At 46.3% G+C, this 23,173-nt stretch overlaps 1 long non-coding RNA gene across 3 annotated transcripts in view; it reads right to left on the bottom strand.

Moving 5' to 3' along the window:
• LOC110258136 overlaps window positions 1-22,891 on the bottom strand; it is an 82,421-nt gene extending 59,530 nt beyond the window's left edge. For 2 of the 3 annotated variants that reach the window (XR_002340988.1, XR_002340986.1), the window contains exons 1-3: window positions 22,677-22,891; window positions 7,977-8,326; window positions 2,909-4,763 (exon numbers count right to left, since the gene is read on the bottom strand). This is a non-coding gene — a long non-coding RNA (uncharacterized LOC110258136). Of the gene's footprint in view, window positions 1-2,900; window positions 4,764-7,976; window positions 8,327-22,676 lie in introns of all 3 variants that reach the window. The other variant, XR_002340987.1, reaches the window with a different exon arrangement.
• Between the last annotated feature and the right edge of the window lie 282 nt (window positions 22,892-23,173).

The following is a 23,173-nucleotide window of genomic DNA, read 5'->3' as shown; positions in this document are numbered from 1 at the left end:
AATGGCTTAGACATGTGATAGACTATGATATTAGCAGGATAACACCAAGGGTTGTCACTCAGTCAAAATTTGAGCCACAACCACTCAAGGGTGCTTGTTCTCATTTGATATGACAAGAGAAAGAGAAGAAAGGGGACCACAGGTTCCTCAGAGCAACACCCTCAATTCAGATGTTTGAAACTTCAGGGAGGACAAGAAACACTGGAGGCAGAGAGAAGACATGGGGTCTCCCCTGAAGCAGAGCCTGACCCACATGGATGGGGTGAGACCCACACAATCCCCAGACCCAGCACCAGGGTGACCTCACCTCTCCAGATCCTGCACCTGGGGTCACAGATCCCCTTGGCCAGGACGCTAGGGCTGTGCTGAGTGGGGCCCCAACATGGGAATGAGTCAGGTCCTGGGACCTGCTAAGACTGCAGAAGGAGTGTAGGGTCTGTCTCCTCCGCTCTTTTCAGTTTGTCCCAGAGAAGTCAGTCTCCACCTCTTTTCCCCTTGGTTCTGGGCTATTTTAATTGCTTTTAGCCATTTATGCTAAAGTTTAACACAATACCTAGGTTCTAGCAGGCTCAGGCATTTGTCTTGCTGAAGTGCTGAGAAAACTCCCTGGAAGGCAGGGCTGACACAGGAGGTAAAGGACCGGGTGCTGCTGAGCAAGGATAGGCAACTAGAAGGAGACCCCAGAGGCAACTTCCCCTGCTGCTGGTTGGCCTTACACCCAGACTCACGTGCCCAGCAATCAACTCACCAGGCAAACCTGCCTCCCTCCTCACCCTGTGAATCCTGTTTATGTTTTTAATGGCTGCACCCACAGTATATGGAAGTTCCTGGGCCAGGGATTGAATACGAGCTGCAGCTTAGACTTATGTTGCAGCTGCAGCAATGCCAGATCTTTAATCCACTGTGCCAGGCTGGAGATGGAACCTGCACCACCACAGAGACCAGATCTGCTGCATACTCTTTGTTTTGAGGGCCAAACATGCAGCATATGGAAGTTCCTAGGCTAGGGGTCGATTGGTGCTATGGCTGCCAGCCTATGCCACAGCCACAGCAATGCCAAATCCAAGCCACATCAGTAACATACACCACAGCTCGGGCCAATGCTGGATCCTTAACCCCCTGAGTGGGGCCAGGGATTGAACCTGCATCCTCATGGATACAAATCAGGTTCATTTCCACTGAGCCACAATGGGAACTCCCTGCAGTCAGATCATGAACCCACTGCGCCACAGCAGGAGCTCCCTGGTGAATTGGTTTAATTATGAGGGAGCTCACCTGAGGCGCCTCCACCAGCCCCAGGGAAGGTGAACCTTCAGGGGTAAGGACTAGGCTCCCCCTGCCCCCCGTAGCCATGACCCCCAGGCAGGGCAGAGAACCAACCTTAGAGCAGAGGCTGTGACCAGACAAGTCCACCTCAGCTCCAGATCTGACATTTAAGCACAGACATTTGGACAGAGGCACAGAACTTCCCAGGACTGCGACCAGTCTGGGTCTCTACCCACGAACCTACGACCCCCTCAAAGCTCTCAGGATTGAAGCTGGATCTCTACCCAGGTCCCCACATCCTAGTGTGGGCCGAACTTGGTCATGTCTAAAAACGCACAGTGTAGACAGGGCACGGAGAGGTCTAAATCTACCATGCAGACAACTCAGTTTTCAAGTAGTTTGGAGCTGCTCTTCTGTAGGTTACATGTCACACAGGTGGGGTCTTTCACCTCTGGACAGGGATTTGCCCTTGGTGGGGAGTAGGATGTCCATTTCTTGGAGAATAAATCAACTTAAGGGTCCACATTTCACCTACATCAGTGAACTGCACAAAATGTTTGTCATTAAGCATTTCAACATGCAAAACAAAAACATTACCAATTTCTCTGGCCAGGGTCAGGACTCAGAAGCAGCCCAGGCTCCCACAAGGGCAGACCAGAAGTGGCCCAATTCCACTATCCCAGGTCCCCGCTAGATCATCCATCCAGCTGACAACTAAAATGACCCATACACATACACTAGATGCACAAGTAGGGCAACTTGAACCATTTGCTAAGCCGCCGTTATAATCTTAACTGTCCTATCATCATTGCAAATTCTTTACATGACACATAAATCAATAATTCTTCCCTAACCATCACACTATCTGTCATCAATGATACTGAAGCCACAAATACAGATTGTGAAAACTTAAATTTTGACTCCTCTATGATACCCACATCAGATCTAAAACCAGGAGGATTATGACTGAAAGAAATCAACAACCAAGGTCCGCAGTCATCAAATATATCCTCTGAAAATGTTTTACCCTCCTGAGCTGCTCCCCTTTTATGCCCAAAAACAGAGGCTACCCGAGGACACCTAGATGACAGGGCCCTGATGTCCGCAGGGCCAGGCCTGTGCTGTGCACAGTGACCAGCAGAAGTGCACCTGCTGCCCCCTCAGGGGGATTACCTGCCATGGCAGTTTCCACGGCCCTCCTCTGAGGGGACCAGCTCACAGGGCCTCTGCTTATAGGAAGATTCATTTTGTGAGCCTTCCCTTCAGTGGGATTCATCCTTCAAATTCTTTCTTTCATGGAATTTGCCTTACAATCCTGTGTTGGGGTCACGCAGCAGGCATTTCCCCCTGAAGCGGGTTTAGGCTCATGTGAGAAGATCGCACTCACCATCTGCTCGTCCACTCCCAGCTCAGACCCAGAAAGACCCCCCTTGGTCTCCCAGCCCATGGCTCTGCCTGGGCACCCTCTCCCCTCCCTCCTGGCCTCTCCCTCCCATGTCCCCTGAGGGTCACCAGGAGCTCCCGCCTGGGGTGGGCTGTCCACTCTGTCCTAAGGAAGCCTCCATGTCATCAGGTGAAAAAAGCAAGAGGTACTGATGGGGCCTCCCTCATGTGGCACAGTGGCCAGCACTCACCTACTGACCTTGTCACTCTGGATGAGTCTGGGTGGGGGTCCAAGAACGTGTAGCACTTTCTGGTTCTCATTTCATTCCAGCAATGCCCCCAGGAGAATCACACTAAACAACTCTGTGCCAAATGCAAAGGATGCTTGTTCACAAGCCCCTCCCAGTTCCCAGGGCTTATGAAGGCAGGCCCTGCCCAGAATATGGAGCTCACCTGGGCAATCACCCATAAGCCCCTGGGGCTCATGAGGGCAGGTCATGCCTTGGATATGGAGCTCACCTGGGCAATCACCCATCATCACCCGGGGCTCACAAGGGCAGGCTCCTCCCAGGATATGGAGCTCACCTGGGCAGGCACCCTGACAGTGATCAGCACACAGGAACCATATACAGAGACTTCACTGCAGACCCTCCCCCAGCCCCCCTTGTTAGAGCGGACCCTGAGCACCTTAGAGCAGTATCTGAACTAACAGCAGCTCCTGGGCAGGTCTGTGCCCCTGGACATTTCTCCGTGCAGCCTCCCTCCAATGGGTCTTCCAGAGGCTTCCAATGCACCAGGATACCCGGCCCCTGTTTCCACCCACCTCCCCTCTTCTCCCTACTTACAGGATTCCTCTCATGAGGAGAGTCTTCTTGAAATAGTCTCCCACTCATGAGCCAGTTAAAATTAGAAAATGAGCTAGAACTGCAGCCCCACGTCTACCTTGACCCTCGGGACTCCACATGTTCTTTGTACAGAACCTGAGGAGAAAGGCCCATTTCCCACAACCATAGGCACCTGATGGGTTAGGGTTTAGGGTTGGGGTTAGGTTTAGGGGTTAGGGTTTAGGGTTAGGGGTCAGGGTTTGGGTTCTGGTTGGGCTTTGGGATCAGGTTCAGTGTTAGGGTTTGGCTTGGGGTGAGAGGTCAGGGTTAGAGGCTTAGGGTTTGTGTTTGGGGGTTAGGATTAGAGGGTTAGGGTTAGAATTAGAGTTAGGTTGGGCTCACTGCTCTGAAAGACTTTGAGAGAGATATAGCCCATATTGGCAGGTGCTTCTCAGTAATAAAGAAAGAGGGGGAAGGAAAGCTGACCCGCATATTGCCCAAGGCCAATAGAGCCCTGGGGGCTGCTGAACCAGAGAGGAGGAAAGCCTGAGAGTTGCTGTTAGAGCAGATGTCCCCAAGATAGAGCCAGAGTACCTTCTTGACCCCTGCGCAGCTTCAAAGCTGTGAATGCAGGCTCAGAGGTGAGGTTGATGGTGGTTTTGGTAGAACCTCCAGCAAGCACCCAGAGGTTTGGCATGGCTTTCCAGGCTCTGGTGACTCTGCTCCAAGATGCCTCATGTCAGGCAGAAGAAAACAAGTGTCCCTTCAGCATTGGATGTGGATTTGCAGCCTGGTTGGTTGGCAGATCATTTAGAATGCTTGAGCGTTTCACTGGGTTTCAGATTGCCTTGTGTTCTTCCAGAGGCAGGAGCTGGGACCCACACACTATCTGTTTTGATTCACATGCTGGAAATTTTCAAGCCCCTGATTGTCAAGGGTTTAGGTATCTGGATAGGGGCTGGTGCTGATGAATGGATGGTGGAATTTGGTGTTATTTTGGCTGTTGGCTGTGCTAATCCTTATGCTTTTTTCATTCAAGAGACCTAGTGAAACTTCCCCCTTGCCTTTCCACAGAAGCCTCTGTTTCAGTACCACACCAGGCTATGGAAGCCTAATCAAACCCAGGTCTGGTGAATTAGGAAAAGTTTATTGATATCAAGAAAGCTCTCATGGAGTTTCCTCGTGGCTGCCTGGTTAAGAGCTTGTCTCTGTCACTGCTGGGACTGTGATAAGAGCTGTATTTGGAGATCACAACCTGGCCAGACAAGTCCCCAGTGTCACAGCTGGCACCTCAATAAATGAATAAATAAAAATAGTCAAAAGAAAGAGAGCAATTGATCAAAAAGTTGATAACTACATATATACAATCCTACAGAGCAGCCAAGTGAATTGATAGATAAATCAATACAAAAGGTTCTCCTGGGAGTTCCCATCATGGCTCAGTGGTTAACAAATCCAACTAGGAACTATGAGGTTGCAGGTTTGATCCCTGGTCTCACTCACTGGGTTAAGGATCTGGCATTGCCATGAGCTTTAGTGTAGGTTGCAGAGGCAGCTTGGATCCCACCTTGCTGTGGCTCTGGCTTAGACCAGCGGCCACAACTCCGATTAGACCCCTAGCCTGGGAACTGCCATATGCCATGGGAGCAACCCAAGAAATGGCAAAGAGACAAAAAAAGACAAAAAAAGGGCTCTCCTGATGTTATGCTTGTGGAGGCAGAGGATTTTAAGTACAAGGCTGGGGTAGTAACAGCTGTGGCATGGTTTCAAATCCAGGCCAGACAATGTCAGCATTCCCCAAGGGGAACCAAAAAAAAAGAGGAAATAAATAAATAAAGCTGTCAATAAATCATTGAATTAATATACCAGAGATAATTATTACTGGTAATTAATATCTGAAGAAAGAAATAAGGCTGCCATGGCACAATGGGTTGAGCGGCAGAGGGAATTCACATAACAGCCTTGGTTAAGTATAGCTGAGTGCTCCGAAATTTTTTGAGAGAAATACCCCACATCTTAGGGTACTTCATGGCACTTAGATGGAAAGGAAATATAGAGTCAAAGCCTCAGGCTTGCCCAAGGCCAGTGCAGCCCCCAGGAGAGATGAGGCAACAGGTGGAAGGCAGGCCTGAGAGGTGCTGTTAGGGCCCATGTCCACAAGATGGTGCCAGAGTACCTCCTGGACCCATGGGCAGCTCCAAGGCTGCAGGCTCCAGGCTCAGAGAAGGGGTGAATGATGCATTTGGCTGAAGCCCCAGCAAGCACCCAGAGATTCAGGGTTGTCTTCAGGGCACCTGGGACTCTCTGGGCCAAGATGCCTCCTGTCAGGCGAGGACACAGGTGCCCTTTCAGCATTGGATGTGGATTTGCAGCCTGGTCGGGTGTCACAGCGGTAAGAAAGCTTGGCAGGTTCAATGGGATCAGACAGCCTGTTGTTTCTCAAGAGGCAGGAGTCTGGACTAGGATACCATGGCTTGTGAAGTCGGAGCTGGCAATTTTGAAGCCCCAGGCTGAGCGGGGTTTGTGATCTGGATCAAGTGCCTGCAGGAGGTGAATGGAGGATGGACTGGTGAGCAGCTGCTCTAAATCGTGTGCCTTTTCTCTCAAGAGGTCTCCTGAAACTCTGTTCCTTTCTTTCTGTATGAGCCTCATTTTTTCTCTCTATACACCTGGTAGGAAGATCTGATCGAAAGCCGGGTCTGGGGAATTAAGGCAGGTATATTGATATAAAGAAATCTCTCCCAGAGATCCCTCCTGGCTCCCTGGGTAAAGGATCTGCCTTTGTCCCTGCAGTGGGATTGATAACTTCTCTTCCTTGAAATCCGTCGATGGGCAGACAACACACTTTGCTTCAGCTGGGGTCAAGAAAGAAAGAAAAGAAGAAACAAAGAGAAAGAAAGACAGGTATGCATGAATGGATAATGTAACATTCTTAAAAACATAAGTGCACAAATATATGAGCAATCGAATAAGGCTGGGTATGGAGCTGAGGGTATGGAGCTGAGGTTTTGAATGGATTGTTCTGGTGTAGGTTGGCCTCAGTGCCTTGGAAGACATTCAGCGAGACAGCTTACTTAGTGGAGCAGTTCTCGGTATTTAAAGAAAGAGGGGAAGGAAAACCAACGGGCATATTGCCCAAGGGCAATGCAGAGAAGGGCGGAAATCCTGAGAGTTGCTGTTAGAGCAGATGTCCACAAGATGGCACCAGAGTACCTTCTGGACCCTGTGCAGCTCCAAGGCGCTCACCTATCCAGGCTCAGAGGTGGAGTTGTTGGTGGGTTTGCTCAAACCCCAGCAAATATCCAGAGGTTTGGTATTGTTCTCCAGGCTCTGGTGACTCTCTGCACAAAGATGCCTCTTGCCAGAAGAGGAAACCAGTGCCCCTTCAGCACTGGGTGTGGATTTGCAGCCTGATCAGGTGGCAGAGCATTTAGAATGCTTGAGGGTTTCACTGGGTTTCCGATTGGCTTGTGTCCCTCCAGAGGCAGGAGCCGGGACCCACACAACATCTGTTTTGAATCCTGAGCTGGCCATTTTCAAGCCCCTGACTGTCCAGCGTTTAGGTATCTGGATAGAGGCTGGTCCTGATGTATGGAGGGTGGAATTTGGTGACATTTTAGTGGGCAGCTGTGCTAATCCTGGTGCTTTTTTTGATCAAGAGACCTAGTGAAATTACCTTCTTGACTTTCCATACAAGACTCTCTGTTAAGTCCCGCTCCAGGGTATGGACACATGACCAAAACCAGGGCTGATGAATTATGCAGGGCTGATTGATATCAAGAAAGCACTTGTTGAGTTCCCTTGTGGCCACCTGGCTTGAGTCTGTCTCTGTCGCTGCTGGGGCTGTGGTAAGAGCTGTGTTGGGAAATCAAAACCTGGCAAGACAACTCCCCAGTGTCACAGGTGGCACCCAAATAAATGAATAAATAAAAGTATCTAGTCAAAAGAAGGAGATCAATTGATGAAGAAGTCTAAAAATACATAATGCATTTCTATATAGTAGCTAGTGAATTGATAGATAAAGCAATTCAAAAGGCTATCCTGACATTATACTTGTGGTGGCAGAGGGTTTTAAGTACGAGCCTGGGGTAATAAAAACTGCAGCATGGATTGAATTCCTGGCCACATTATATATGTATGCACAGGGGGATACAAAAAAATACATAGTAAATATATAAAGATGGAAATAATCCATAAATCCGTACACCACAGCTAATTATTTCAGGTAATTACTATATGAAGAAAGTAACAAGGCTTCCATGGCTCACTGGGTGGGTCAGTAGAGGGTATTCACAGTATCAACTTGGGTAAGTTAGGCTGAGCGGCCTGAAAGGTTTTGATAGAGAAATACTGCACTTCTTGGGGCACTTCATGGCACTTAGAGAGGGAGGAAATATAAAGTCAAATCCACAGGCCAGCCCAAGGCCAGTGCAGCCCCCAGGAGAGCTCAGCCAGACAGGAGGATGGAAGGCCTGAGGGTTGCTATTAGGGTGCCAAATGTACCTTCTGGTCCCATGTGCAGCTCCAAGGCTTCAGGCTCCAGGCTCAGACATGGGGTTGATGATGCTTTTGGGGGATGCCCCAGGAAGAATCCGGACATTTGGGGTTGTTTTCAGGGCACCTGGGACTCTTTGGGCCAAGATGCCTCCAGAGGAAACAGGGGTCCCTTCAGCACTGAATGTGGATTTGCAGACTGGTCGGGTGTCACAGTGGTAAGAAAGCTTGGCAGGTTCGGTGGGGTCGGACCACCTGCTGAGGCAGGAGTCTTCACCAGGCCACTATCACTTGTGAAGCCAGAGCTGGAAATTTTGCAACCAGATGCAGAGCTGGGTTTTGTGGTCTGGATAAAGTGCCTGTGGGTGGTGAATGGAAGGTGGTACAACAGTGATATTTTGATAGAAGCTGCACTAACCCCTGTGCTTTTTCCCTCAAGAGGTCTCCTGAAATTCCGTTCTTTTCCTTCCAGTCTCTAGACACCTGGTAGGAAGACCTGATCAAAAGCCAGGTCTGGGGAATTAAGGCCAGTAGATTGATATAAAGAAAGCTCTCCCAGTGATTCCTTCTGTCTGCCTGGGTAAAGGATCTGATTTGTCCCTGAGGTGGGATTGGTGACATCTGTGGCTTGAAATCTGTCCATGGGCAGAGAACTCACTCATGGTTCAGTTGGGGTCAATAAAGTAAGAATGAGAGAGAGAGAGAGGGAGAAAGAAAGAAAGAAAGAAAGAAAGAAAGAAAGAAAGAAAGAAAGAAAGAAAGAAAAAGACATGTATGTATGAATGAATAAAAGTCAGAAAGGTAAGAAAACAAATCAATACATATATACACACCAACATCCATAAATACCTAAGTGCATAAATATATGAAAAAGTGAAGGAGGCATAACATGATGGATATGGAGCTGAGGGTTTGAGTGGATTGGAGTGGGGTAGGTTGGCCTCAGTGCTCTGGAAGACTTAGAGAGACATAGCCCACTTAGTCAAGCACTGCTTGGTATTTAAAAAATAGGGGGAAGGAAAGCCAACTGGCATATTGCCCAAGGCCAATGCAGCCCTGGGGGCTGCTGAGCCAGAGGGAGGAGAAAAACCTGAGGGTTGCTGTTAGAGCAGATGTCCACAAGATGGTGCCAGAGTACCTTCTAACCCCTGTACAGCCCCAAGGCTGCATATCCAGGCTCAGAAGTGGGGTTGATGGTGGGTATGGCAGAACCCCCAGCAAGCACCGGGAGGTTTGGCATTGTTCTCTGGGGTCCTGTGACTCTCTGCTCCAAGAAGCCTGATGTCACACAGAGGACACAGGTGTTCCTTTAGCACTGGATGTGGATTTGCAGCCTGGTCTGGTGGCAGTGTTTAGAATTCTTGAGGGTTTTGAAGGGTTTCAGATTGCCTTGTATTCCTCCAGAGGCAGGAGCCAGGACCCACACAGCATCTGCTTTGAATCAGGTTTCTGCTGTGGGAGGCAGGGAGAGGCCTGAGATTTTGTTAGAGAAGATGGCCACCAGATGGCGTCGTAACACCAGAGTGTCCCCCCCCCTCCCCACCCCGCATCACCTACACTTCACCTTCAGGCTCCCAGGCAAGATTGGAGATGGGTCCTTGGTCTGATAGCCCAATGGCTAAAGAGTTCGACAGGCTAACTCGGGTCTGAGTTCCCTTGATGGTTTGGAGGCACAACCCTGGCCATCATCAAAAAGTCTGCAAACAATAAATGCTGGAGAGGGTGTCTGGCTGAGGAGGGAGAAGATCAGGTGGGAGGGAAGAAAAAGCTTGAGAAGGCCTCTAGAGAGAAAGAGCTCAGGTATGAGCACAGCCTGTCCCCAGAAACCACTGTATTGACACTGCATTCACAACCAGAAGGCCAACTTTCTAGATGTGCAATTCTACATGGACCAGCCTGATTCTAGCAAATTGTAGGGCTAAAATCCAAGCCCAGTATTTCTGGGTCCACGTGGAGAGGGCGTGGAGAAAAAGAAACCCTAGTACACTATTGGTGCAACCACTGTGGAAAACAGTATGGAGATTCCTCAGAAAACTAAAAACAGATTTAGCATTTGATCCAGCAATTCCACTCCTGGGCATCTATCCAGAGAAAACCATGACTTGAAAAGATACATGTATTCCAGTGTTCACTGCAGCACTATATACAATAACCAAGACATGGAAATGATCTAGATGTCCCTCGAAAGGGAGTGGATAAAGAAGATGTGGTACATATACAAAATGGAATATTACTCATCCATTAAAAGGAACAAAATAACAGCATTTGCAGCAACATGGATGGACCTAGAAAATACCAAGCTAAGTGAAGTTAGTGAGACAGTGAGACACCAACATCATATTCTATCACTTACATCTGTAATCCAAAAAAAAAAAAAAAAAAAGGACACAACGAACTTCTTTGCAGAACCGATACTGACTCACAGACTTTGAAAAACTTACAGTTTCTAAAGGAGACAGATGGGGGGGTTGGGATGGAAATGCTTTAAAATTGGTTGTGATGATGCTTGCACAGCTATAAATGTAATAAAATTTATTTTAAAAGAGGGAAAAAGTGATGTCACTGATAGCTAACAATGAAATAAACCTAAACTAATACTTAAGCTATTCAAACTTTGTTAGCCCAACAAAAGTATGCATTTAAGGGAAGATTTTTAAAAAGGCAAAAGGAACTCTACAACTACAAACCTGGCCTCTTTATAAGAAACATTGCCTCTAGCACTTCCGGTATTAGAGGCTCTGCCTGCACAGTGGTATCTGTTTATGGTCACTATATCCTGAGTGTGGAAAGGTGGCACAGTCATTTGTTCTCCAAATAGGGACTGTGTGACTGGTTACATGAGGGTTTTACTGTCTCTTTTTAATCAGTGAAATTGACCTTCCCAAGTAAAGGCAGGAATAATTTAAGTTGAGAAGACCCTATGGAGCTTTAATTAATTAATTAATCAAAAAACCAGTAACAACTTTAAGGGATAACATGGTTTTTAATGGATTAACAATTTTGGTTGGGATGCCCATAGAGAATAAACCTGATCTCGGGAGACAGCAGTGAGCACTGGCTTGAAGTGACAGCTTAATTTCCTGCTCAGGAATTGAACTTGGGCAGACTGGCTGAAAACCAGGAACCCTAGCCTCTAGACCATCAGGGGCCAGAGGCTAAAAGCAGAGCTGCCCTGACTTTGCCTCCATTCAAAGCAAGAATATTTCAAGGAGGCAAAAACTATAAAAAGAGTCATAGAATTTACATAGAGTTTATTATTATAAGCACAGCACATGTGGAAGAACACGCAGGGAAGTATTTAGAAGCACAACAGCACACTCAGGGAGGAGTGAGGACACCCCTGCTGGTGGGGAGTGTGCCAAAGCATCATTAAATCACTTGTATAGGGTAGATCTCCCAGGTCTTGGTTTTCCTCTGGCCAATGGCAATTATGCTAAGTCTTGGTTTTCCTCTGGCCAGGTATCTTGCTTTGTTTGTCGCACTCGATTGAACCCAGGGTCCTCCTAGGTGTGTGTGTATCTTTTAGCCCAGACGGATTCCAGCACAGGGGTTTATGAGAAGACTGACAGCATCAATTATGGGGTGGTACCCCTCCCTTTTTAACGCTAAAAGTCTTTCTGCACATGTGTAGTTGGGGTCTCCCTGACCCCAAGGATGGGAAATATGTGACCTCTTGATCTTTTACCCAAGCAGGGCTTAGCCCCTCTCTGCCCTGCATTACCATTATTTTAAAGTGTCCACAGGAGAAAAAGTCCAGCTATTTATCCTATTCCTGTTATTTTCTCTTGAAGTATAAACAGGAGGCAGTTGTAAATATCTAACCTGGAGCCTATCTATCTTCTACCTCAAAACAATCTTGGAGTGATTAAAATTCAGACCAACTAATCAAAATGCCTTATCACCTACTGATCTAAAACACTGACCATTGGAACAAATTACCTTAGGGATAACAGGATAATACTATTCTGTTTTTTGGTCTTTTTGCCTTTTCTAGGGCCACTCCTGTGGCATATGGAGATTCCCAGGCAAGGGGTCTAATCGGGCTGTAGCCGCCAGCCTATGCCAGAGCCACAGCAATGTGAGATTTGAGCCACATCTGAAACCTACACCACAGCTCATGGAAACACTGGATCCTTAACCCACTGAGCAAGGCCAGGGATCAAACCTGCAACCTCATGGTTCCTAGTTGGATTCATTAACCACTGAGCCATGACAGGAACTCCCATAATCCTATTCTAGATTTCCACAGTAGGGTTACAACCTCAATGCTGGATCAGGACACCCCAATGGTGTAACTGCTATGAAGGGCCTGTCTGTCCCACAGTGAAAATCCTATATGGCTTGAGTTCAGAATGGAGTGGTCCTGGTCACCTTCTATCTACTATAGATTTCTCCCAGTAAGAAAGGAAAAGAGAGATAAGGCCTAATTTTCAAAATGTCTTCAAACTAAATGAGGATATAATCTACCTTTGATTAATTTATACACCCCCTACTGTAGAACAGGGTTTGTTACGGTTTTCAGAGCCCAGCAAGTGCATAAAACTGGAACCTTTATCCACAGTGGTTTAAGTCCTCTTCCTAATATGTTTACAATCAGCATTCTTCCAATAATCACCCAGTTTGACCTGCTATAGTGTTCCTCACATTAAGTGAATTAAAAATCCTAGGCTGTCTACCAATCCAGAAAGGGTTAGTGTCAGCCCCTATGGCTTATCATAACCCATTACTGATGCAGTCAAGTTACGTATTAAAGAGCCACTACGACCAACACCATCATCAACTTGTACATTGTGGCAGCAATGCTACCATTAACACTGGCTGTCCCATTATGAATTCTTCTACCCATGTCATATCCACTCAGTGATATAAACCCAGGTATACCTTTATATTAGCTATATGAAGCCTAGCCATTTATTCCATCTGATGGTCTGGATGAGCTTCAGATTCAAAATACACACTCATTGCAGCTCTCTGTGGGCAGCAGGACAGACCATCTCATATAAATTAACACCAGCAGTTATTCTCTTATCAGTCCTACTGATAAATGGACCTTTACACTTTCACCAGTAACTGTTACACAAGAACACTTGGGACTGATTTTCCCACCTTGACCCCTGACCAGAACTTGATTCTTCTAGCAGAAGTCCAGTGGAGCCCCTGTAATTTAACAGAAGTAGAATCAAAATCCATATTAGGCTTCAATATAGAAAGTGTAGCAGGCCCATCTCCTTGTTCTTCCTAGATACGGTGTCAAGATCACTCTAATGAATTTTTCATAGCAATCCTACTTTTAGGAGCATTTCACAACCCCTACAGGTCAGAATTACATGTAGCCAATGTCATAATTAAAACACCCCAACAATCTCCCTTCTATGAATTTGAGCACCTTACCCACAGTTTTGATATGATCCACTTACACGTCTACTAATTTTTTTTACCATTAGCCACCTGTAAATGAGAGGTTTCACTACCTGTCCTCACATCAGAAATCCCACCATAAACTCAGTATGTCTGACAAAAAAGTTACTTAGAGATAATAACAAAGGTCTAAACCCTCTTATTCCAAGAATTATAGGAACTGAACCTACCGTTAAGAGTTATACATGCTCCTTGCTTCCATGTTACACCACATGCTAGAGTGAGGTCCAGGCCTATACCCCCAAGAGGTTGTTTAGATCCTTCCTGTGCTAATGAACCCTATTGCTTTTACTGTCATTCTACTGACCATCAGCTCAGGAAGCATAATTGTAGTAACACAATTATTATTATTTTTGTCTTTTTGCCATTTCTTGGGCTGCTTCCGCAGCACATGGAGGTTCCCAGGCTAGGGGTCGAATCGGAGCTGCAGTCACCGGCCTACGCCAGAGCCACAGCAACATGGGGATCCAAGCCGCATCTGCAACCTACACCAAATCTCATGGCAATGCCAGATCCCTAACTCACTGAGCAAGGGCAGGGATCAAACCCGCAACCTCATGGTTCCTAGTTGGATTTAACCACTGAGCCACGACGGGAACTCCCAGGTGCACAATTATTAATATTAGCCCCATTCTACTAAAAAAAATTAACCCATAAGCCATAGAAGCATCCAGCAAATATTTTCTAAAACAATCCACCACATCAATACTACTTATGATGGCTGGTATTATTAATCTAATATTCTCTATTCAGGGAACACATTAAATTACAAAAATCTTTAGTACAACAGTATCTACCATCAAAACAACAGTTTTTGTCATAAAATTGGAACACTCCCCATTTCATCTCTGAGGGTCTGAGGTAACATAAGGCTTCCATGAACAGCAGGCCCTATGCTAAAATGTGACAGACCTGCATCCCTAACAATTTTTTTTGTCTTTTTGCTATTGCTTTGGGCTGCTCCTGAGGCATATGGAGGTTCCCAGGCTAGGGGTCGAATCAGAGCTGTAGCCGCCGGCCTATGCCAGAGCCACAGCAACATGGGATCCGAGCCGCATCTGCAACCTACGGCACAGCTCATGGCAATGCCGGATCATTAACCCACTGAGCAAAGGCAGGGACTGAAACCACAACCTCATGGTTCCTAGTCAGATTCGTTAACCACTGCACCACGATGGGAACTCCACCCCTAACAGTTTTATACCAAATCTTACCATCCATCTGATCTCAGAGAGACAGCAATGAATGATGGCTTGAAGCAAGGTCTTAATTCTCTGCTCAGGAATTGAACCTGGGCAGCCTGGGTGAAAATGAGAAGCCCTGGCTACTAGACTAGCTAGAGGCTAGAAGCAGAATATCCTGATTCTTGGGAGTTCCTGTTGTGGCACTGGGAAATGAATGTGGCTGGTATCCATGAGGATGCCAGTTTGATCCCTGGCCTCGCTCAGTGAGTCAGGGACCTGGCATTGCCATGAGCTGTGGTATAGGTCATAGATGCAGCTTGGATCCCATGTTGCTGTGGTGTAGGCTGCCTGCTACATCTCTGATTTGACCCCTAGTCTGGGAACTTCCATATGCCTTGGGTGTGGCCCTAAACAGCAAAAAAAAAAAAAAAAAAAAAAAAAAAAACCAAAGAATCCCCTGATTCTTGCCCCCTGTTGAGAGCAAAATGTTTCAAGGAGGCAAAGACTGTAAAAAACAGGTATAAAGTTTATTGTCAGAGACAAAGTCCAACACGTGGGAAAGCACAGAGAGAAGCAGCCTATTTCTCTGAGGCAGAAGCAAAGCAGTAAAACACATCCAGAGGAGGAGTACAGACTCAGGCGTCCCCCTGAATGAGGAGCACCCAGAGAGGTGATGGAAATCACTTACATAGGCCTGTTCTTCCGGGCCTTTGTTTTCCTTTGCCCAATTAACTTGTTTTATCTTTCACACCCAGAGCCCTCCCTGATCTGTGATCTGTGTGCACATCTTTTGGCCAATATGGATTCCAAAGCAAGGCCTTGTGGGAAGGTTATCTAGACTTACTATGGCTTGGCATCCCCTCACTTCTTGACCCAGAGGGGTCTTTCTGACCATGTGCAGTTGGGGTCTCCCTGACCCTGAGGATGGGAAGTATGTGACCTCTTGGTCTTTTGACCAAGCAGGGCTCAGCCTCTCTTGTGATCCTGTCATTACCATTGTTTAGCAAGGTCACAGAAGACAAGTACCAAGTGCCCATTGTTATGTCTATCCTGAAGTACAGACAGGTGGCTGCTTGTAAACATTTATCCCAGATCCCACCTATCTCCTGCCTCAGGAAATGAAAATGAGAGGCTAGTTACACCTATCTCCTGCCTCAGGAAGGGTCCGCAAGAGGTTAGTTGTAAATGTGTACCCTGGAGCCTCTCTATCTCCTGCCTCACGACCTAAACATACCATCAGTCAGCTCTATCATGAATCACAATGGAGGCTGCAGGGGATTCAACCAGGATCAACTACAGAAATTATGGTCTGCACATCAGTGTCTACATAGCATGAATAACAGCTATTACAATGCAAAATCCAGCCATCACAATCCTGAATGCACTGATTGATATAATCATAACACTGTCTTCTTACTACCGATGTCCAGCTCAGGTACCACAACAGTATCATCATCAAACACATAAAAACACACACCTCCCACCACAGCCCTTCTCCTCACCACAGGAGCACCATTAGGAGGTCTCCCACCACCATCAGAGTCTTTACCCAAGTGCATAATTATTCAAGAAATAACAAACATGGTAACATCATTCTATTATCATCATTCTAGTAGCCATCAGAGCAGTATTCAGCATATATTTCTACTTGTGGCCATCATTCTCCACATCACCAAGTACATTCCCTTCAATAAACATAAAGACAAAATGACAATTTGCACATACCAAACTGTTGGAGGCATGAATATGTGAGGTGACAAAGAATGGAAAGAAAAGGCTGGCACCATAGAGTGGCTGTAGAAGTCAGTCTATACAAAGTCTTGTGACTCTCTCATGACCCTTGAGGCAAAACAAATGAGAACATCATCAAAGAATGACATCTTGAAAACAAGACTGCTGAAGTATTGATGGTGCTGATGGAAAACCATCAACTTTGGCATTCCCAGGACTTGAGCCTTGGGGGATTTTTGGGAGAGGCCATAGATGGCTTGAAGCAAAGAACAAAGTAAGGCCTGGGAGGGCTAAAACATTTATGATTACTTTAAGTACTTAGGAATGACTGTCCTAGCATATATTGCTTCCAATCTGTTTGAAGTAAAATACCAAAGTATCCCCTGCACGTACAAGAGAGCAGAAAGTAGTAAATATTCCTCTTGAAGGCAGTAGACCCCTGATCCCCACTCAATTTGTTTCTTTCTTCTTATTTCTGTGCTACTGCCAACTTCGGGACCTGGGTTGAAGAGCAGGCCACGTCACAAAACAAATAACCTTTCCTTGATTACCAATCATAAGATCAATTATATTACTACAATTATTTCATTTACTTATTTATTTTTTTTGGGCCACACCTATGGCATGTGAATGTTCCCAGGCTAGGGGCTGAATCAGAGCTGTAGCTGCCAGCCTACACCACAGCCACAACAGCAGATCAGAGCTGCCTCTCTGCCTAACCCTACATCACAGCTCACAGCAATGCTTGATCCTTAACCCACTGAGTAAGGCCAGGGATTGAACCTGCATCCTAATGGATACTAGCTGGATTCTTGACCCAGAAAGCCACAATGAGAACTCCCTCTATTACTACAATTAACACCCATTCTATCAGTGCTGGACTAGGAATTTAGGTTTGTTTTGACCAAGAGTTTTGAAAACCCTAAGCAAGTATAATTGAATTCCTGAAAATAAGGATTGCAAGCCTCTAGCCTACATCAATTGAATGCAAATCACACTCTTTAAGATGGGCTTCTGATCTAGGAAATTTTAGGTTAACAGGTAAATATTCTAGTCAATTGGCTATAATCTACTTCTCTCACCTTCAAGAGAAGTCTGGAAAAGCAGCTGTAGAATTGAAGCTGCTTCTTTGAATTTGCAATTCAATTTGTTGATTCATCACAGGGTTTGGCAAAAAGAGGGCTCCATCTCTTTCTTTAGATTTATACTCTAATGCTTGCTCAGCCATTTTACCTGTGTCCATACACTGCTGATTATTTTCAACACATCACAAAGATATTGGCACTTTGTATTTACTATTTGGTGCCTGAGCTGGAACAGTAAGCAACACCTGAAGTTCGGGAATCCATGCTGAGCTGGGCTGATCTGGAGCCTCCTGGAGATGAGCAAATCTGTAATACAGTCATGGTAGCCCCTGCATTTTTGTAACAATTTTCTTTATAGTTGTGCCCATTGTGATTGGAAGGTTTGGAACTGCCTTGTTCCACTAATAACTGGGGCACCTGATGTCGCATTCCCCCACATACATAATATAAGCTTTTGGCTACATCTCCCCTCCTTACTCCTACTTGTGTCATCACTAGTAGAGCCAGTTCTGGTACCAGTGGAAGCATACATCCACCTCTAGCCGGCAATCTGGCACATGCAGAAACCTCTGTTGACCTAACCATTTTCTCCTTAATTTTAGCAGATGTTTCTTCAAATCTTGCTGCTATTACTTTTATGACTGCAATCTTTAATATAAAACCACCAGCCATTATTCCAATACCAAACATGATTGTTTGACCAGCCCCAGTTAAAGCCGTATCACTATAATTATCATTCTCAGTCCTAGTGTAACCAAGCCAGTGCCCTGCGGGGCTCCTAAGCACACAAGCTTTTCTGTGCCCTCCACTGCTTGATTTTAGGGAATAAACTTCAGCCTCCATGACCTTCCCTGGGTTCCAAAGGGTAGGTTAAAACAGTTGCTAAACAGGGAAAGGAGGGGATGCAGAGATCAGAGAGGAGCAATCAAGAAACAACAGCGCAGCTTTGGGGCAGGGTCTTTGTCCCTCCTCAAGGAATATGGAAAACAGTATCTTTGAGTTCTTATGCAGAACTAGTAACCTCAACACATGGAAGGTGTTAATGAAACAGTCTTTATTCCAAAAGGAAGCCCATTGAACACCAGCTTTGAAAACAATGCAAGCTTGCCTCTACTCTGATCCTTATCTGCAGCCCTATTTTTCCCTCCTAAAACTATAAAACCACCTCCCAACCTTCCTGGGGGGGTGGGGTGGAGGGTGGGTGGGCACAGTCTTTAAGGCCTTAGCCTGCTGTGACCCTCCTTTGCCTGGCAAAGCAGTAAAGATATTTTTTCTCCTTCACCCCAACCTCTGTTTCTGCATTTATATTCAGCACTGGTGAGCAGCGGCCAAGTTCTAGCAGCCAGAATGACCATACTGTTAGGTCAAAAATCTAAGTACTACTTTCTTTGACCCTGCAGGAGGAAACCCAATTCTATACCAACACCTAATTTGATTTTTTTGGTCACACCGAAGTCTGTACTCATAGCCTGCCAGGGTGTGGAATTATCTCACATATCATTACATACTATTTAGGACAAAAAGTGCTTTTCAGATACATGGGAATGGTATGAATCATGTCCATTGGCTTTTGAGGATTTATCTAGTGGGGCCATCATACATTTACCCTACAGATAGATGTGGACCCATGAACTTACTTTACATCAGCTGCTATAATTATGAGGTAGAATAATAATTCAGGTAGTGTAGGAACATGGGCTTTGATACATTCCCTGATTAATGTCCACGGTTTAAGATTTGTAAAAATGAATCAAGACAAACAGGCCTTGCTTGTTGGAAGATAACTATTGAAAGTATATTTGTTTTAGGTCAAGGTGGGAATTAACCCCTGACCTATACATTCAAGTATCATCAAAAGAATGTGAAGAGTGGTGACTCTAAGTCTAGGGTAAAGAAGAGTAAAAGTAACATAAAACTTATGTAGCACACCCTGACTCTAATGTCCCTGCTGGACAAGGCCTAGTGTAGGTATAGTGGGCAAGGCTGACGTGAAAAAGAACTGATGGTGGGACCCCACGTTGGTACCTCTGTCTTTAAGAGATAAAATCTCCTTAGAAGATGAGAAAAGGAGGAATCTTCCTCCCTCTCCCAGTGTCTGCGCTGGGGGCTATTTGCTTTCCTGAAATAAAGACTTTCTGCTTGCTTGCTGCCTGTATGTGTTTGCGGAGTTCATTCTTTGGCTCTGTGAACAAGAACCCAGATTCAGGTAACAATTATTGTTATCCCTACAGGAGTAATAGCATTAAGCTGATTAGCAACTCTTCATTGAGGTAGTATAATATGTTATCTGTGCAAGCTTAGGTTTTTTTTTTTTTTTGGTCTTTTTGCCATTTCTTGGCCCGCTGCTGTGGCACGTGTAGGTTCCCAGGCTAGGGGTCAAATCAGAGCTGTAGCCGCCGGCCTAAGCCAGAGCCACAGCAATGTGGGATACGAGCCACGTCTGCAACCTACACCACAGCTCACAGGAATGCCAGATCCTTAACCCACTGAACAAGGCCAGGGATCGAACCCACAACCTCATAGCTCCTAGTCGGATTCATTATCCCATGAGCCAAAATGGGAACTCCCATGAGCTTTAGACTTTATTCTTCTTTTTACAACAGGTGGTTTTACAGGAAGCATCTTATTCAGTTCATCCCTGGACACTGTCCTCCATGGTACATACTCTGTGGCAGTGCACATCCATTACGTAATGTCAACAGGAGCAGCCTGCACTGTTACAGGAAGCTTTGTACACCGATTTCCACTATTCTCATATTTACAGTTAATGTGAGCAAAAATTCACTTTGCAATTTCATTTGTAGTAGTAAATATGACCTTCTTCCCTCAGCACTTTCTTTGCTTTTCAGGGATGTCACCACATTACTCCCACTACCCTGATGCACACACAATGTGACATACTTCATCTATAGGCTCTTTCACTCAGTAGCAGCAGTGACGCTAATTATCTTCATCATCTATGAAGCATTTGTGTCCAGATGAGACATCTCAGTAACTAAAACTACCACTACTAACAGAGAAATGGTTACTAACCTGGAGTGGTTTCACAGTGCCTCCACCATGTGCTGTGTTTGCAGAGGCTACCCATGTACATGTGAAATAAGGAAGGAATCCAATCCTTGTCAACTGGTGTCAGGCCAGCACAATATGTCTTTCTCAGTAAGTGAGATATCAGGTAAAAATTTTGTTGCTTTGTCAAAGTCAAATCACTAGGCAAAAATGCTGCATATTACCAGGCACATTCATTTCAGGTAGGCTCCTAAGAAGCAATATCACCTGTTATGGAAGGACTTCTACATTTTCATGAGCACACATTAATAACCATGGTTGGATAAGTTCTCTCATCTTTTATATTATTTTACTAATATTGACAGTGAAACTGATTCATACACGTACACTAGATGCATATGTAGGACAATCTGAACCATTTACCAGCTGTGGTTCTAATCTTTTTAAAAAAATTTCATAAAGTCTAAACCCATTTCTGGGTGGCATTATCTATCATGACCCCATTTTTCATGATTTTCTAGTGGCTGTCTTCTATTCAGTTCAGGGCAGAATTCTTACATTTCACAGATACATCATGATTGTGCCTGACTGCCCCTCAAGTCAATCTGATTATGTGACTCTGGCTCTTAAATGCCTTACTGGCTTCCCATTACAGTGAGAGGAAGTTCACGACACCTTCTATGACCTACAGAATCCACCATGATCTGGGATCCATTTTTTTCTTCTGGCCACACTGCAGCATATGGAGTTCCCAGGCAAGGGATCAGATCTGAGCTGCAGATTCAGCCTATGCTGCAGCTGTGGCAATGCTGGGTTCTTAACCCACTGTGCTGGGCTGGGGATGGAAACCGCTTCCTATTGCTCCAGAGACACTGCTGATCCCGTTTCACCACAGCGGGAACTCCCACGGTTCTAATCTTAACTTCCCCATCCGCATTGCCAGTCCTTTACATGATACATGAAATCAGTCACTCCTCTCTAAAAACCACAGGTCATCAATGACACTGAAGCTGCTAATGCACAGATGATGAAGATTTAAACCTCCACATCAGATCTAAAACCAGGAGAATTATGACTAATAGAAGTCAACAGCTGAGTAATGGAATCATTGAATATTAATTTCACCTGAAAATGTTTTACACTCATTAGCCGTTCCCTCTTTAGACCTAAAAACAGCTCCTATTCCAGTAATATAATCATTGAATATTAATTTCACCTGAAAGTGTTTTACATTCATTAGCTGTTCCTTCTTTAGACCTAAAAACAGCTCCTATTCCAGGACGCCTAAATTAGAGACCCTGATTCTGACATGACCAGGCCTATATTGTGGAAAACGATCAGTGCACGTTGTTTTCCTGCGTTCAAGACATGACAGAGGGAGATGGCAGAGATGCGGGGTGAATCCGGAGTCCAGGGTGGATGTGCTGTCTGAGTTTCTGGACAGAAACATAGCCTCTGGGGCCCCAGGCCTCCCATCATGCCCTCCTCCGTGGGATCTTGGGAACACTCTGTGTGATGAGACAGCCCAAGCACTTGTCACAGCCCTGCTGCTGTGTGCTATGCAGGCCCCATGCTCTTGGGATCAGAGCCCACACTCTGCGGTCCCTCCTGCAGGGTCGTTCCTGCCACAGGAGCAGAGACCACCCAGCAAGCAGCCTCTCCCCAACCTGCAGGGAGAGGGGAGCAGGGACACCTGAGTCCCCAGAGCACCAGTGGGGATGCAGATGAGGCTCAGCCCAAGAGATGGGACCAGAGAGACCCACATGGCCACTCAGGTCATGGTTCATCTGAGCCCCAGACACACTGTCCCTCGTATGCCATCCCTAAGTGCAGGGTCTTGAGATGCAAAGAGGCTGAGCTTCACACTGAAATTCAGCTCTTCCAAACTGACCCCTCAGCAAACACTGCAGGAATCCGCACAAATGGATTTGACAACTCAAGGACCACAGAGCCAGGGCTGTGGGGTGGGGGTGGGGGGAGTGAGACTTCCACCCCAACTCCCCAGACTCCCTACCTGGGTACCACATCCACCCTCAGAGTGACCCCACCTCCCCAAACCCTGTGCCTCCGCTCACATCCCCTTGGTTGATACCAGGGCTGTGCTGGGTGGGCCCCCATTGTGAGCTTGGTCCCTGGAAGCTGCTAGGACTGTAGAAAGAAATGCAGGGTCCATCTCGTCCTCCAACACTAGTCCCAGAGAAGTCAGTCCCCTCCTCTTTTTACTTGATTCTGGGTTATCTTCACTGTTTTTAAAGCTTTCATGATAAAGTTGAACACATTACCTTGACTCTGGCAGGCTCAGCCCTTTCATCTCACTGAGGTGATGAGAAAATTCATGGGATGGCAGAGCTGAAAGAGGAGGTGCAGGTCTGGGCTCGGCCGAGTGGGACGGGCAACCGGAAGGAGACTCTAAAGGCTCCCTCACCTGCTGCCCTTTGGCCTTAAACTGAGATCCACGAGCCCAGCAATCAGTTCACCAGGGAAACCTGCCCCCTCCTCTCTGTGTATGTGCTGCTGATTTGAAGTAATTGTGAGGTAGCCCAGGTGAGGTGTCTGCACAAACCCCAAGGGAAGGTGACCATTGCAGGGGTAGGACTCAGGCCCTCCCACGGCACTGACCCCTGGGAGGCCAGGTCACCATGCTCCAAGCAGATGTTGCCGGAGGTCAGCTCCAGCAGCCAGGAAGTATACATCCCGATCGGAGAGGGATGCAGCGTCGGTGAATGTACAACACAGAGACAGCCTCTTTGTCCCTTCTTTCAGGGCGCTGGACTGCTCA

The sequence above is a fragment of the Sus scrofa genome, unplaced genomic scaffold (genome assembly GCF_000003025.6).
Source record: "Sus scrofa isolate TJ Tabasco breed Duroc unplaced genomic scaffold, Sscrofa11.1 Contig1323, whole genome shotgun sequence".
Lineage (NCBI taxonomy): Eukaryota > Metazoa > Chordata > Mammalia > Artiodactyla > Suidae > Sus > Sus scrofa.
The sequence above is the reverse complement of the archived record's forward strand: the minus strand, read 5'-3'. Positions and strand labels throughout refer to the sequence as shown.